Source organism: Notolepis coatsorum (assembly GCF_963971535.1).
Source record: "Notolepis coatsorum genome assembly, chromosome: 16".
Classification (NCBI taxonomy): domain Eukaryota; kingdom Metazoa; phylum Chordata; class Actinopteri; order Aulopiformes; family Paralepididae; genus Notolepis; species Notolepis coatsorum.
In genome coordinates, this window is record NC_140180.1 from 112040755 (window position 1) to 112055741 (window position 14987).

A 14987-nucleotide genomic window follows, 5' to 3' on the forward strand; every position below is an offset into this window, starting at 1 on the left:
AACAGGCCGGTATGGAAGAATGATAATGAATTAATTCATTATAGCCAACGACGGGTAAGACTGCACGGAGAGAAACCAGCGGCGACCTAAGGCAGGCACATTCACGATTACAGGAGCCATAAAAATCACCGTGAGCAAAGACTCACTGAAAGAGTGAACACAGAGAAGGGGAGGTGAAGAGAGTGAAACACAGAAATTGCAATGGGCATTGAGGACACTATCATATCTCTGGACTAATAATGCACCAGATAAAGTGAATAAAAATTCAAAGATCTTGTGGGAGTGAAAAAGCAAAAAGCCGTCCTGCAATTAGGTTAGCCCAAAACTGGCAAACTATAATCATATTGACTGAAAATGTTTAATGGCAGGAGAGACAAAATAAATACACAACACACAGAGAGTAAGGCCACTTAAGAGTAGGGCACAAATAAAGTAAGAATAGAAACATGACACAGTGAGAGTTGACATAAAAACAAAGTGAATATGATGTTTGTCGCGGACCCCGTTTGCCTGGTGGGAGCTGGGAAGAGTGCACAGGACAAGAGAGGTAAGTAGAACAAAAGTGAAATACTAGAAAATTAAGACAAGGTAAAGAAAATTAGGAAATATAAACTAACTTAAATAAAAAGCACAATAGACATAGTATACAATTCAAAATAGCATAGAGTTAGTAATGGGCCAGGTCTGTGCAACTGAGCTGAGGTAATCAAACAGACACTAGAATACACTAATCAGAATAAAATAACACTACAGTGAGAGTCAGCGTCCAGGATGAGTGTGTTAACAGATGAACCATGTATTGTTGAAGACGGGGACAATTAATTTTAGAAACAATAAGTAGGAAATTAGAACGTTGAATCAGAAACTATTCTATAAGCAAATGGACAACAGAAAAATTATTTTAAATGTATGGAGAAATAACTAAAAATATAGATTAATTAGCTAAAGAAATAGTTAAACAGGGCTGAATTCTCAGACCGTATGTTGGTGGAGAAGAGAAACAATCTGGAATAAAAAGTGAAATTATAAAACTGAATATTTAAGAAAGGAAAAACAAATTAAGGAAAAGCACACACAAGGTTGAATCAGAATATGAAATGATCTGTACTATAGTTAGTTAAGTATTGTTTTTATGAACATAGAGTGAGAGTAGATAGAGTAGGGAACAACTAACATGGCCAAGGAGTTTCTACAAATTATGTGTCCACAAGGAAACTACACAGAGCAGAGAGAAGGCGATCCTCCCAGGCAACCATGCACAGAGGTTCAACGACCCAACACGCCAACAGGAGATGACAAAAGCGTGTCAAGAGAGGTGGAGCCAGTGACAAGAGAGGTGGAGCTATATACCACATTGCATCAGAAACTCCGGGGGGCCGAGACGACCTGGTGATCCTGCAACAATTGGCACGATCGCCCACGTGGTCCCAGGGTGGCACACTGCACCAGACAACGGATGACAGCAAAGAGGCTGTCATTGAGAGCAGCCCTCAGCCAGAAAGACCATCGGCGGAGAACAACGGTGGAGATCGAGGGCATGGCAGAGAGGAGACACCTGACCGACAGCTGTCGGGAGAAAGAGAGGGAGACTCAGACGGAAAACGAGGGCTTCACTACATTCTGACGACACACCTGTCAGAGTGCAAAGACATCGAGAGGCCATAGGCCACAAAGAATGACAACTAGACCCAAAAGATACAGCGAGCCTTGATGGAAAATCAAGGAATCCCTATTGATTGGGGGGTAAGATCCACCTCTCAAGAAACAAGAGAGGTTATTAAAAAAAAAAAAAAAAAAAAAAAAAAAAAAAATGAAATTTCACATTTTATATTAAAAAAAAAATTATATACTCACCACTGACATTCCAAAGCGCCAGTCAGGGCCCAACAATGGGGCACCACATCGCCACATCGGGTTTCCCAGCCCCGCCCACAACAGGCTGCCATCCAACCGGGTTCCGAGCCCCGCCCACAACAGGCTGCCATCCAACCGGGTTCCGAGCCCCGCCCACACAACAAGCGGTCATCCGACCGGGATTTCGAGCCCCGCCCAAACATCAGGCTGACATCAGAGAGAGGCACCGCACCTCTCCCACCTGCCCCAAGAGAGGAGGAAGTGTGGGCCATGAGACGATGGTTGATTGCCTGCATGACAAAACACAATATAAGATAAACAAAAATACTATATTTCTCTTAAAGAGAGGAGATGGACAGATGACCTACAAACACTACAAAATGAACGACAGATGACCAGTAAGACCAGATCGTGAAGAAAACCAACGGCAAAGATCGACCACCAATTTTTATAAATTTTTACAAATTCAATTTAGGACAAATGGACTATAATTCGTGTACTAAGTCTTTGGACTATTATTTCTTGTATTATTTCTATTGTTAAACATTCTTTCTTTATTTCCTTTCTTTATTATCTTTCCCGATATTATTCTTAGTATTATTAACTTGATTAGTAGTTCCTTCTGTTTACTTTTTATTATTATTATTTCTGTTATTATGAATTTTTGAAATTACTCTTCTGAGTGATATTAATTTTCATTAAAAAAATGTCTAGGAAAACGGAATATAAATGTTATCTTACTATTGATAGGTTACATACATTGAAAGATATTAATGGTTTAATTTAGTTAAGCTAAATATAGGAATAACTTAAAAATAACGGTAACCAATATGGAAAAATACAAATTAAGATAAGATAAGATAAGATAAGATATTCCTTTATTGATCCCCTTGGGGAAATTCAGGCATCATAGCAGCATGGGGGGGAGGGGGGGAGGGGTACAGGTAGTAAAACAACACAGTATACAGGTAGTAAAAGACAACACAGGCAGTGTAAACAATTTGATCAATATGGTCAATATAATTTACTATCTGACTAGCTGAGGAATATTCACATTATTCACAGTGTCACATGAGGTGCAGTATGCAAGAGGTAGTGTTATAATAATTTACTATCTACTGAGTATACATTAATCAAAGTACCAGGGTAGTCTACTTTGTCCCCCTTGGGTTCCTATAAGTCCCAGGTCAATGTCTGGTAGCAGTCGCTGTCGCTGCCCCCTGTTGTGGGGCCTGGAGGCTGCTAGTCGCTGCCCACTGTTGTGGAGCCTGATGGCCGCTGGTATGAAGGACTGTCCGAGGCGGTTAGTTGAGTGTCGGGGGGGGATGAGTCTGTGGCTGAACGAGCTTCTCATCTTGACTAGCTTGTCGTAGAGGGGGTGGTAGGGGTTCTCCATGATGGCATCCAGCTTCCTTATCATCCCCCTCTCTACCATCACCTCAAGTCTAGGTAGCTCGACTCCCACCACAGAGCTAGCCTTCCTCACCAGCTTGTTGAGCTTGTTGGTGTCCCTTGAGTTGATGTAGCCTCCCCAGCATGCCACAGCATAGAAGAGGATGCTGGCCACAACAGACTTAGGATATGAGATTAAAACATAAATTATTCTGCTTGTATGGATCCTATTAATCACCTATATAATGGGTTATTCAACATTATTATAGCATTATTCAGAATGGCTAAGCTGAAAACAGACAACAGTTAGCTTGACTTCTGTAACTGAAATGATCACACACCCACTCTATCTCACATAACCCCCCCCCCTAGGAACCAGTTTTGTTGTAAACCTGATGACCAAGAGAGGCACACAATAGAGGCATACACACACACGCACACACTAGCAATCTGATCAAACACACCCCATGACCGATTGATGAATGACACACACACAGAAACCCCCCTCCCAGACACTCACACACACCCAGTACCCACACGCAGACAGACCAAACCAGTTTACCAACTATTGGCAGGGGAGGACCAGACCCACTTGTGTATTGGCGATAGGATTTAAACAACTTGTTGAGCAGTGATGCCACAGATTACTTGTAAAAGTAATCTGATTACTGATTACTCCTTTAAAAAGTAATCTTAGTTACTTTACTGATGACTTGATTATCAGAGTAACTTAGTTACTTTGAAAGTAACTAGGTTACGAAGTCGTCCCCCCTGCTGCTGCCACAACATAAGAATGACAAAAAAAATGTAGTAAAATGTACTCAGTTTGAGTAAAATGTACTAATAGGGCAGGTAGGCCTATCTATAGATCTATAGATTTCACAAAAGATAAATGGTCAATAACACCACATGTAGGCTGATATGTAGCCTACCTTTGAGGCCTGCACCATTCAGATATGGTTCTAATGTTCCTAGTGAAACAGGGGAGAGGGGTGAGTAAACCAGTGATTATATCTCAGTAACAGAATCTTCTCAAACCTCTTGTCAGAAAGTCTGTTCCTTCTAGGCGTGAGCACCAACCATCCCAGACTAAAAAGCCGTTCCACAGGAGCACTTGATGGGTTGGAGTGTTATACTTCAAGAAAATGTTCTTTATGTTTGAAGGTCTATCCAGTATCTGAAGCTCATGCTCTTAAAAAACAGTCTATTAAACGGTACTGCTCCTCCTATGCTATTATTATTATTATTATTATTTATTATTGTGTGCTACTGACAACCTACATACTGCAGTATGGTGTTCCATGTTCATGAATAGTGCAATGCAAAAGATGTTTAACTCAAAGGTGGAACATACTGTTTGGCTGGTGCATGCTGGTGCGAGGTTGCGTGCTGTGACGTCACTCCCCAATACAAGGAAAAGCTCTCCAAACGTATATTTGACTGTCGAAAACGAAAGAAAATACTGCATTCCGCCTGCATTATGATGAGATAGTAACGAAATAGTAACGCACAGCCACTTGGACAAGTAACTGCAATCAGATTACTGGCTTGTAAAGATTAACGCGTTAGATTACTATTTTCGGGGAAAAGTAATCAGATTACAATAACGCGTTACTTAGTAACGCGTTAGTGGCATCACTGTTGTTGAGAACAGTAAGGGACTCAGTCTAGCCGAGGCTGGGTCACAGATGGACATCTTGTTACTGTGCTGTGGAAACCATGTATGCTGCATTAAATCAACTTCTTCACCAACTGAGCCATTGTCTCTGAAAACCATCTCCAGTCTGAATTCCTCTTGAAACCAGCGCCTACCCTCATCAATTATACTTCACTGTCAACTTGGGTTTCAGACTGGCTTACCTCAGTTGACTCAGATGTTTCTGGCTGAGGTAGCTTATCGATCAGCTTATCAGTGTCTCAACAAAAACCAGTTCACAAATGTTGCGCTTGCTGGGGGAGTGAAACACCAGTTGGGGGAAATCACGCTCAACCTCCTCTTCAATTTGTCCTGTCTGCAATGTACTAATAAAACATGGGTGTAAATAAAGACATTCACACAAAATTTTGTTATACCACCATCACCTCTTTGTGAAAAAATAAATGTAAAACAAGGTTTTTGAGCATACTTTCCCCCCCCCAAGTTGCAAAATAAACAAGCCATTTCAATTACCTGTAGCTTGAAGCATCAAGATCTTCATGTTTCTTCACTGTATTACAAAACAGCTTTCTCGGGTCGTTCATTTTCAGCACTTCTTGGTTGACAATTATTCTTTGCTTGATGATCTTCTCACAGAAGATTTTGTAGCCGACATCAAAATGTGTCTCGTTTCTGATACACACACACACACTTAATTAATGCATGTGCCAAGGGTTAGGCAGTCATGATTGATTTTTTAACAACATTTAACATTTTATGGCTAGGTGGCGCAATGGGCAAGGCGCTCGCCACCAACGCAGGAGATGCTGGGTTCGAGCCCAGCTCTCTGCATTGCTACCAGCTTGGCTGGTCGTTCATACTAATACAATTGGCAGTATTAGGGGGTGGGAAGCTGGTGGGTGGGGATCGGACGTTGTGGACAGCGACTCCTACAGGTCGGTTGGTGCGCCTGCGCAGTAGAATCAGGAAGCGACGAGGGCGGCGTGTCCCTCCCACGCAGACCCTCGCCGCTGAGAGATTGCGCTATGCAGGTGAAAAGATGCGACGGCTGCCTCCTCGAGTACCGGAGGGGACACGTGATGCAAGGCTTCGTCCACATTGCAACCGGCTTGTGGGAGGCATGGCCTAACAACGTTCGAGACAGGGGAGGGTAGAATTGGACCAATACGGAATTGGGGACGGGAGAAAAATAGAAAAATGGGGAGGAAAAGTAGATACAAAAAAGAAATACATTTAACAACATTTTGAAACATTCAAGAAGTAGGATATGATTTAAATGTATGGTTAATAACACGTACGTTGTGGCCTGTTCCTCAGCTGTATCCAATCGCTGAAATTGACATCAAATTGTTCTTACCTGTGGCCGGTGGGATTCCAAAAAGAATATTCCAATTCTTTGATCGCCATCTGGTAGATCGTATGTCCATTTGGTCGACGACACAACCCACCACAGCATAATGAATCGGGGGTCCCGAAAACGACTCAATGCGATCGGGTGAAGCCCTAGGTTCAGGTTAGTAGAAAAGAGCGCCCGGAGCGTTTTCAGTGTGGCACCCGGTCTGGAACAGGGGTTACTGCATTCTCGATACAGCGCTACTAGCAGGATCTGGCCGGTACTGCACCTTCGGAGTCCCAATATGCCTTTTACAGGCAAAATAAAGCTCCCTAACATACACGCATGCACACACACACACACACATACAGTAAATTGAGGGGGAAAGATCTGTAGCATGCTTGTCCCCCCAAAGCACACTGAAGCCCCTTTCACACATGCACTGGACTCCTGACAACCTGCACAGTAATCATACTGCAAACTGTTTGCTAGTCATTTATTTTTTATTTGAAATCTTTATTTCGAACATGTAAATAAATAAATACAAACAATATAAAATCAAAACAAATCATTGATCAAGAAATTAAATGAAAAGAATATATATAAATAAAAACATAACTCAATTTACATGTTCGAAAAGGAGTAGGAACAAGTATGCACTTATTTAATCCTACCCCTTGAGTGTACTAATTTAAAACTTTACAAAATATATATATTATGCAAAACAAAAATGATATATGTAAAACATGAAAGAAATAAAATAAAAATGTAAACACCCATGAATGTCAAATCCCTTCCTCATCCCTGTACCTCGTGAACATAATTTCCTTATAATTCAGTTTGAATTGTCTCATATTTGGACATTGCTTTAGCACCACATTCACTGTTCCAGTTTCACTCCACATTGAAATGCAGTGTCTTCTCCTGGTAGTGCGTACACTAAGAACTTTTAAATTGAGTTATCCCCTCAGATTATAACCCCCCTCTATCAAAGAACAGTTCTTGAATGTTTCCTGGAAGTACATTACCCTTTGCTTTATACATTAATTGTGCTGTTTTAAATTCCACAAGATCATTTAACTTTAATGAACAGTTTATGAGTAATACGAACATTTTGGATTGATGTAAAAAGAATTATATACAGTTTCAAAATGTAAAATCAATTTTCTTTGCAATGTTGGTTGCTTATTTCACCGTATTGATTACCATTGATCCTAATTTATTTAATTTCAAACATTTATTTTAACTAGAAAAAAGTTACGATTGCGATCATTTGCAGCGATGTCAGGTATAGAAAAGAAGAAATATTTTAACGTTAAATACATATTTAAATGATGATCTTCATACACAAGAGGAGATAGTCTCTTTCTGCGTCCTGCCCTGCTCAACCTAGGAGCCACCCCTCCTAAACCACATGTAGTATTTACTAGTGAGTCCAGTTGCAAAGCTTACAGATCACAATCTTTCAAAACATAAAAATGCATAGTTGCATCTATATTTAGCACATATTTGATATAATTTCAATAAAATATTTACAAAAAATTAAATGCAATTACCACCAGCCAGAAAAGGGCATTTTATTTGTATTTTTACTTAACCTCTGACCCGCTTTACCTCACGTCATAAATCATTCTCTCTAGACCAGGGGTTCTCAAACTTTTTCATACCACAACCTCATTTTATTAAGATTTTTTTTGGCAACCCCACACTTAATGTATCGCGTAATTTCAACATGGAAATAATGAATATCAAAATAAAAGGACAATTGATCATGCATATTTATTAGAAAATGAAATTACATCACAATGTTATTAATGAAATGAATGAACATGATCAAACGGAATTGTTTCTGTATACACATTTATAAAACGATCGAGGCATATTTAGCCTTTTTCTTTTAGATGCGTTCACATGCGCTTTTCAAGAATAAACAGAAACTAGACTTAATGGGAAGGGTGTGCTTGTACATTTGAACATAGTTCCATGATACGTGGCTGTGTTGTGCTGAGAAAGAGGCGCAGATCTGCTTCTACTCTGAGGCGAGATCTGTATTTATTTTTTAGTAATGTCAGAGCCGAGAATCCCGCTTCACAGAGGTATGTTGACACAAACGGGACAAGCTTTTTCAGCGCAGCATTACACAGCACTGGGTAGTCGTTCCGGACTGATATCCAAAACTTTGCGAGGGCCTGTCCAGTGAACTTGACTTTCAGTAGCTCGTCACAAGAAAGATCGATCAACGCCTCCTGCTCGGACAGTGGGAGGCCTGATGCGTCATGCGCAATGAACGGATCTTGGATCCAGTTGTTCAAATTGTCAGTGCTCTTTCTTTCAGGGAAATAATTCCGAAATTGATCAATGAGCCCTTCTATGTGGCTACAGATGATGGGCTTCAAACCATTTTGTGCTACATTATGTTCCTCCAAAAAGCAATCAAGCAGAGTAAACACCCCAAAATCTCTGCTGATGATCTTGGAGTGCCACAAAGAGTTTTTTAATCCAGTTTTCCATTTTAACTGTAAGTCCAAACAGGTTTGTGTCCCGACCTTGTAGTCCCAGACTCAACGTATTGAGCCGGTCAAAGATGTCTGCTAGATATGCCAGTTGTGCCAGCCATTCACTATTGGCAAATTTATCTGCGGCCGCACCCACACACACACTACTGCATCAAAGTTATAATAATAATAATGGATTGGATTTATATAGCGCTCTTCATGACACCCCAGAGACCCCAGAGCGCGTACAGAGTCCATTATTCGTTCATACACAGTCATACCGGTGGTGGTAATCTACAATTGCAGCCAGAGCTGCCCTGAGGCAGACTCACGGAAGCGTGGCGAATAATCATCGCCTACGGCCCCTCCGACCACCACCAACATTCATTCACATGCATACACATTCATACGAGGCAAGTAAGTTAAGTGTCTTGCCCAAGGACACAACGGCAGTGGGATGGACATGGGCTTGAGCGGGATTCGAACCACCAACCCTTCGATCATTGGACGACCCGCTCTACCCCTGAGCCACGCCGCCCCACAATTTTATAGTTACTACTTATGATTAACAAATGCATTCGTTTTGTGGCATTAACGTTATATATTTACACGTTCAATAACATCAGCGTATTTACCCGAACATAGCAACGTCCGAGGACCACCTAGATAGATAGCAAGCATTACTCGTATCTCAGCCCGTGCTGAGATATGCCCATTCTGTGGTCTGTTAATAAAGTTTTCAATCAGACAGATGTATGGAAAGGCTTTTATTATAACATTCGTTGCAGTAAAATCATTATGCCTCGTTTAGTCATCATGCGGAGCACTGGTCTCCTACTCGTCGGCCGCGGGGAGCTAGTGTTAGTAGCTTTGTTGTTGTCAGCACTCGTCAAAATCAATGGAGGACAATCTCGAAGTCAAACACGAATAGCGCTTGCCGATTGGTGCTAACAACAGCAAGGCGGGTGCAAGTGGTGTGACGTAATTGGCAGACTCGACTGTCAATCACAATTATTCTGTTTTCCATCAGAATGAATGAAAACTTTATTAACAGATTGCAGAATGGGTACAATACAGTACAGCTCAATACAACAACAGTGGGCTGGAGGATGAAGACCAGAAAAAGACTTTCGGCTTTTTTACATAAGGGTCCTCCATTTTCAATTCATCAAAACATTTAGAGACATACAAATATACAGTAGTTTCATAAAAATGCTAAAATGCTATTTGCTATTGCTAATAGATTTAAAACTTTATTAACATATTGCAGAATGGGTACAGTACAGCTCAATACATACAATTGTTAAGGGGATGCAGACCAGAGAAAGACTTTCGTCTCGTTTTCATCAGGGTCCCCCATTTTCAATTCATCATATTTCATATCTAAATCATATATCTCATTGCTAAATATATGCAATATATAATCTAATAATCCAATAATCTAAATCTAATATATAATATAAAAATGCTAAATGCATGGGTATTTTATTTTGTCTTTAATGTTAGCTTGCAAACTCAAATACTGTCTTGGTAAGCCTCATAATGAATTGTTTGGGGAAAAAAAGAAAAACATTGTGATGTGTATCGTCGAAAGGTCAGAAAATATCGTGATATCATATTTAGGCCATATCGCCCAGCACTAGCAAGGCCTCTATTAAGACCAAGTCTTGAGAATGTCTGAAGCTCTTTCCATGCTGGTCACAGTGGTAGGGTTTCTCTCACATATGGATGTGCTGGTGTGTCTTTAAATTGAATGATCAAATTCAATGTTTCCTCCACTGTCGTTAAGGCTTCTCTCTAGGGCTGGGCGTTTAAGTGACATTATCGATTAATTAGAATGAATGATTTAGGATGATTTTGAAAAAATTATTTAGGATGATTTTGAAAAAAATTTATCGATTTTTTTTCAGGAGTCAACCAAAAGTGATGTTTGGTGAAAGTTAGATTTGCACTTTATTAATCCCAATAGGGACATTCATCTTTGTTTGATCAAGAGTAACCTTATATATATATATAATTTAAAAAGAAATTGTGAAGATTGGTGAAAGTTAGCTTTGCACTACAATCCCAATAGGGAAATTCATCTTAGTTTGATAATTTTTTTGTGTCAAATAAAAATAAAGGTTATTTGAATGATTTCCTTGGCGTTTATAATTTTCAAGAGAAAAAAATCGATTAAAATCGTAAATTGGATTTTTATTTTTATTTTAAATATCAGGGATTTTATTTTTAGGCCATATTGCCCAGCCCTACTTCTCTCTTATGAATGCGCTGATGTCTCTTTAAGGTGGTAGATTGACTGAAGCTCTTCTCACACTGGTCACAGTAGTAGGGCTTCTCTCCTGTATGAATGCGCTGGTGAATCTTTAATTCTCCAGAGGTCTTGACGCTCTTCCCACACTGGTCACAGTGGTAGCGCTTCTCTCCTGTATGAATGCGCTGGTGACCCTTTAATTCTCCAGAGGTCTTGAAGCTCTTCCCACACTGGTCACAGTGGTAGGGCTTCTCTCCTGTATGAATGCGCTGGTGACTCTTTAAGGCTCCAGAGGCATTGAAGCGCGTACCACACTGGTCACAGTGGTAGGGCTTCTCTCCTGTATGAATGCGCTGGTGTTGCTGCAATTCTCCAGAGGTGTTGACGCTCTTGCCACACTGGTCACAGTGGTAGGGCTTCTCTCCTGTATGAATGCGCTGGTGAATATTTAAGCTGTGATTTCTACTGAAGCTCTTCTCACACTGGTCACAGTGGTAGGGCTTCTCTCCTGTATGAGTGCGCTGGTGTTTCTTTAAGTCTCCAGATCCACTGAAGCTCTTCTCACACTGGTCGCAGTGGTAGGGCTTCTCTCCTGTATGAATACGCTGGTGTCGCTTTAAGCCTCCAGAGGTAGTGAAGCTCTTCTCACACTGGTCGCAGTGGTAGGGCTTCTCTCCTGTATGAATGCGCTGGTGACTCTTTAATTCTCCAGAGGTCTTGACGCTCTTCCCACACTGGTCACAGTGGTAGGGCTTCTCTTCTGTATGAGTGCGCCGCTGGTGTCTCGTTAATTCTCCAGAGGAACTGAAGCATGAAAGTCTTTACAAGACATGTCTTTCAAATTGTATTGCACAAATAGAATCCCCTTCAGTGACTCAACAGACATCTGGTTCCTCTCCTTGGTCCACTGGCTCTGCATCAGTGAGAAAACCCTCTCAACATTTGCATTGTGAGAGGAAAGTGCAAAGACAAACTGTGCAATCTTCAGTAGTTCTGAGTAACATGCAATGCTTTTGGCCTTCTCAAAATATTTGGTCCACTTCTGGTGCACCTGCAGGCCACTGAACTCCTCGTCATGGTTGCACCTTTCTGTGAATCTCTTCAGATTGATGACCTGGTCAAAACACTTGACATCATCAATTACCACCCCCTTCTCTCATAGGAACTTGATGCAGGCCTCCACATCATTCCACTCTGGTGGCTCACTCAGATCCATCCACATGAATGTGGAGAACTCTTCCATGGGAGTCATCCACTTCTCCAGATACTCCAGACATGTACTGTACAGGCCTTGCACATCAGCACAGAACTGGTCATATTCCTTACCAAGTCCATCACTACGCTTTTGTGCCAGTAGTCCCTTAACTTTAAGGGACATGAAGTTGTTGCTCTTGCGTTCAAGAAGAATGGTGTGGATGCTGTTAATTATTTTCTTTACCTCCATAATAGAGTTCTTCTCCTTTTCCATGTCTTGAATGTGGGTATGGAACGCAGACATGAGTGAGTGCATGTGCCAGAGGTAGATCTCACTGAATTAATTTTCAAAAAAAATCTTAGTCACTAAGGGTGGTTTTTGCTGAGACAGAAAGAATGCCTTTAAAGCTGGAAACATCTGTATCATCCTCTCAATGCCTGGGAACAATGACAGCCACCTTGTCTTGCTGTGACAAAGCATCGTTCTGTATTGAATGTCGACAAAATCACAGTACTCCTTCAGGCTCTCAGTGCGCACAGTGTAAATGTGGAAGTACTGGTAGATTTTGAACATGATATTCTCAAGGTCAATATCTATTGTGTCTGCCCCATGGTGAACACAATTATTCAAGATGTGTGCTGGGCAACCCACACCGATCAGAGTGTTCTTCTGCAGCAACCTCTTCAAATTTGCAAACACATTATTTCCCCCTTCACCACGTCGGATTCCTCCAAAGTTTGTGTTGCAATTGTCGCCAGTAAATGCAATGCATTTTTTAGACAAATAGTTTTTTGCCAATGTGTCAATGAGATATTGTGCAATGGTTTCTGCTGTCTCATTTGGTGTGTCTTTAACCTCGATTAATTTAGTTTGAATGCCACCCCTCTTCCAGTCAAAGTACTGGATTATGATTGGGAATATCTTCACTGCTCCGTGGTTACTCCCGTCTGTAGACACACCACAGTAGTGGATTTCTTTGAGTGCGTCATGCGCGACATCAACAGAGTGGGGCGCTATAACACCATTGACAATGGCTTCGGTTTTAGTGCGCGCACTACTGAATCTTTTGGCAGTTTCAGAGTCTGGAAATGCTTTTAGCAAGGCACTTGTGCAATCCATAGATCTGTAGCTGTTGTGATGTTTCACAGTGTGAAATGCAAACGCACCCTCGGCTGCATTTACAGCATCCTCTGTTTTGCCTGGTCTAATAAAGAAATCTGTCAACTTTGCCGACAAACTCTCACCTTGCACAGCTTTTCTGTGTTTGTCTGTGTCCATGTGCGCATTAAGATCGCCTGCACCTTTATTGGACACACACACGTCTGTGCAAGCTTTGCACACGGTGCACTCTGCCTCCCATTTGTTCCGACCGGGTCGGTACATTTGGTATTTCTTCTGCAATTCATCTGTAAACGTACATTTGCGCTTTGGCATTTTGAATGTGAGCTGCGGTCGGCTCTGTGACTGACTGTCTACTTCCTCTGTTTGTGTGAGACTGAGAGCGGAGCTGTAGAGCCGCCCACAAAGCTTCTCAGGGATTACGTCACACACGCAACAGAGTACCGTAGTATTCTGTGCAATGCGCCAGTACATTTTAAGTGCATGCAAACAACCCGTAAAAGCCGGACATTTTCATACATTTTTAAACCCCCCCCGGACGGCCCGGACACGACGTGAAAAGAGGACATGTCCGGGCAAAAGAGGACGTTTGGTCACCCTACCGTATTCCATCCAATGCTAACTGCTAATGCTGTTAGCCAACCAATGCTAACACTGCTAGCCAACCAATGCTAACACTGTTAGCCAACCAATGCTAATGCTGCTAGCCACCCAATGCTAACGCTGTTAGCCAACCAATGCTAACGCTGTTAGCCACCCAATGCTAATGCTGCTATACACCCAATGCTAACGCTGTTAGCCAACCAATGCTAATGCTGCTAGCCAACCAATGCTAATGCTGCTAGCCAACCAATGCTAACGCTGCTAGCCAACCAATGCTAATGCTGCTAGCCACCAAACGCTAACGCTGTTAGCCAACCAATGCTAATGCTGTTAGCCAACCAATGCTAACACCGCTAGCCAACGAATGCTAATGCTGCTAGCCACCCAATGCTAACGCTGTTAGCCAACCAATGCTAATGCTGCTAGCCAACCAATGCTAATGCTGCTAGCCAACCAATGCTCCAAACGCAGTGAACATTATCAGACACACCTATGCCTTGGCTGTGTTGAACCTAGCAATTATATTATTGCTCCAAACGCTGTGAACATTATCATTGACACACCTATGCCTTGGCTGTGTTGAACCTAGCAATTATAGTATTGCTCCAAACGCCGTGAACATTATCATTGACACACCTATGCCGTGGCTGTGTTGTACCTAGCAATTATATTATTGCTCCAAACGCCGTGAACATTATCATTGAAACACCTATGCCAGGGCTATTCAACTAAATTGTTCAGGGGGCCACATTGTCAGAAACCCAAGGGGCCAGGGGCCGGACTGCCACGGCGCCTCCCCGTGCTATGAATATATGTACACTTGACACAACACGCAACCACATTTTCACAACTTTTATTTAACTACATTGCAAAAGTAGTATACTTTTCAAAAAAAGTACTTCATTTATGTGCCACATCTGCAACATCTCCTGCAGAAAGTGCTTCATTTATGACTGTGCAACAACTGCAACATCTCCTCTTCAACATTTCAATATAAAAATAAAATAAAAAACAAACAAGTGCATGATGTGCATCTGAACATTCTAACATCAACACTTGAACAAAAAAACACATTTATAGTGCAG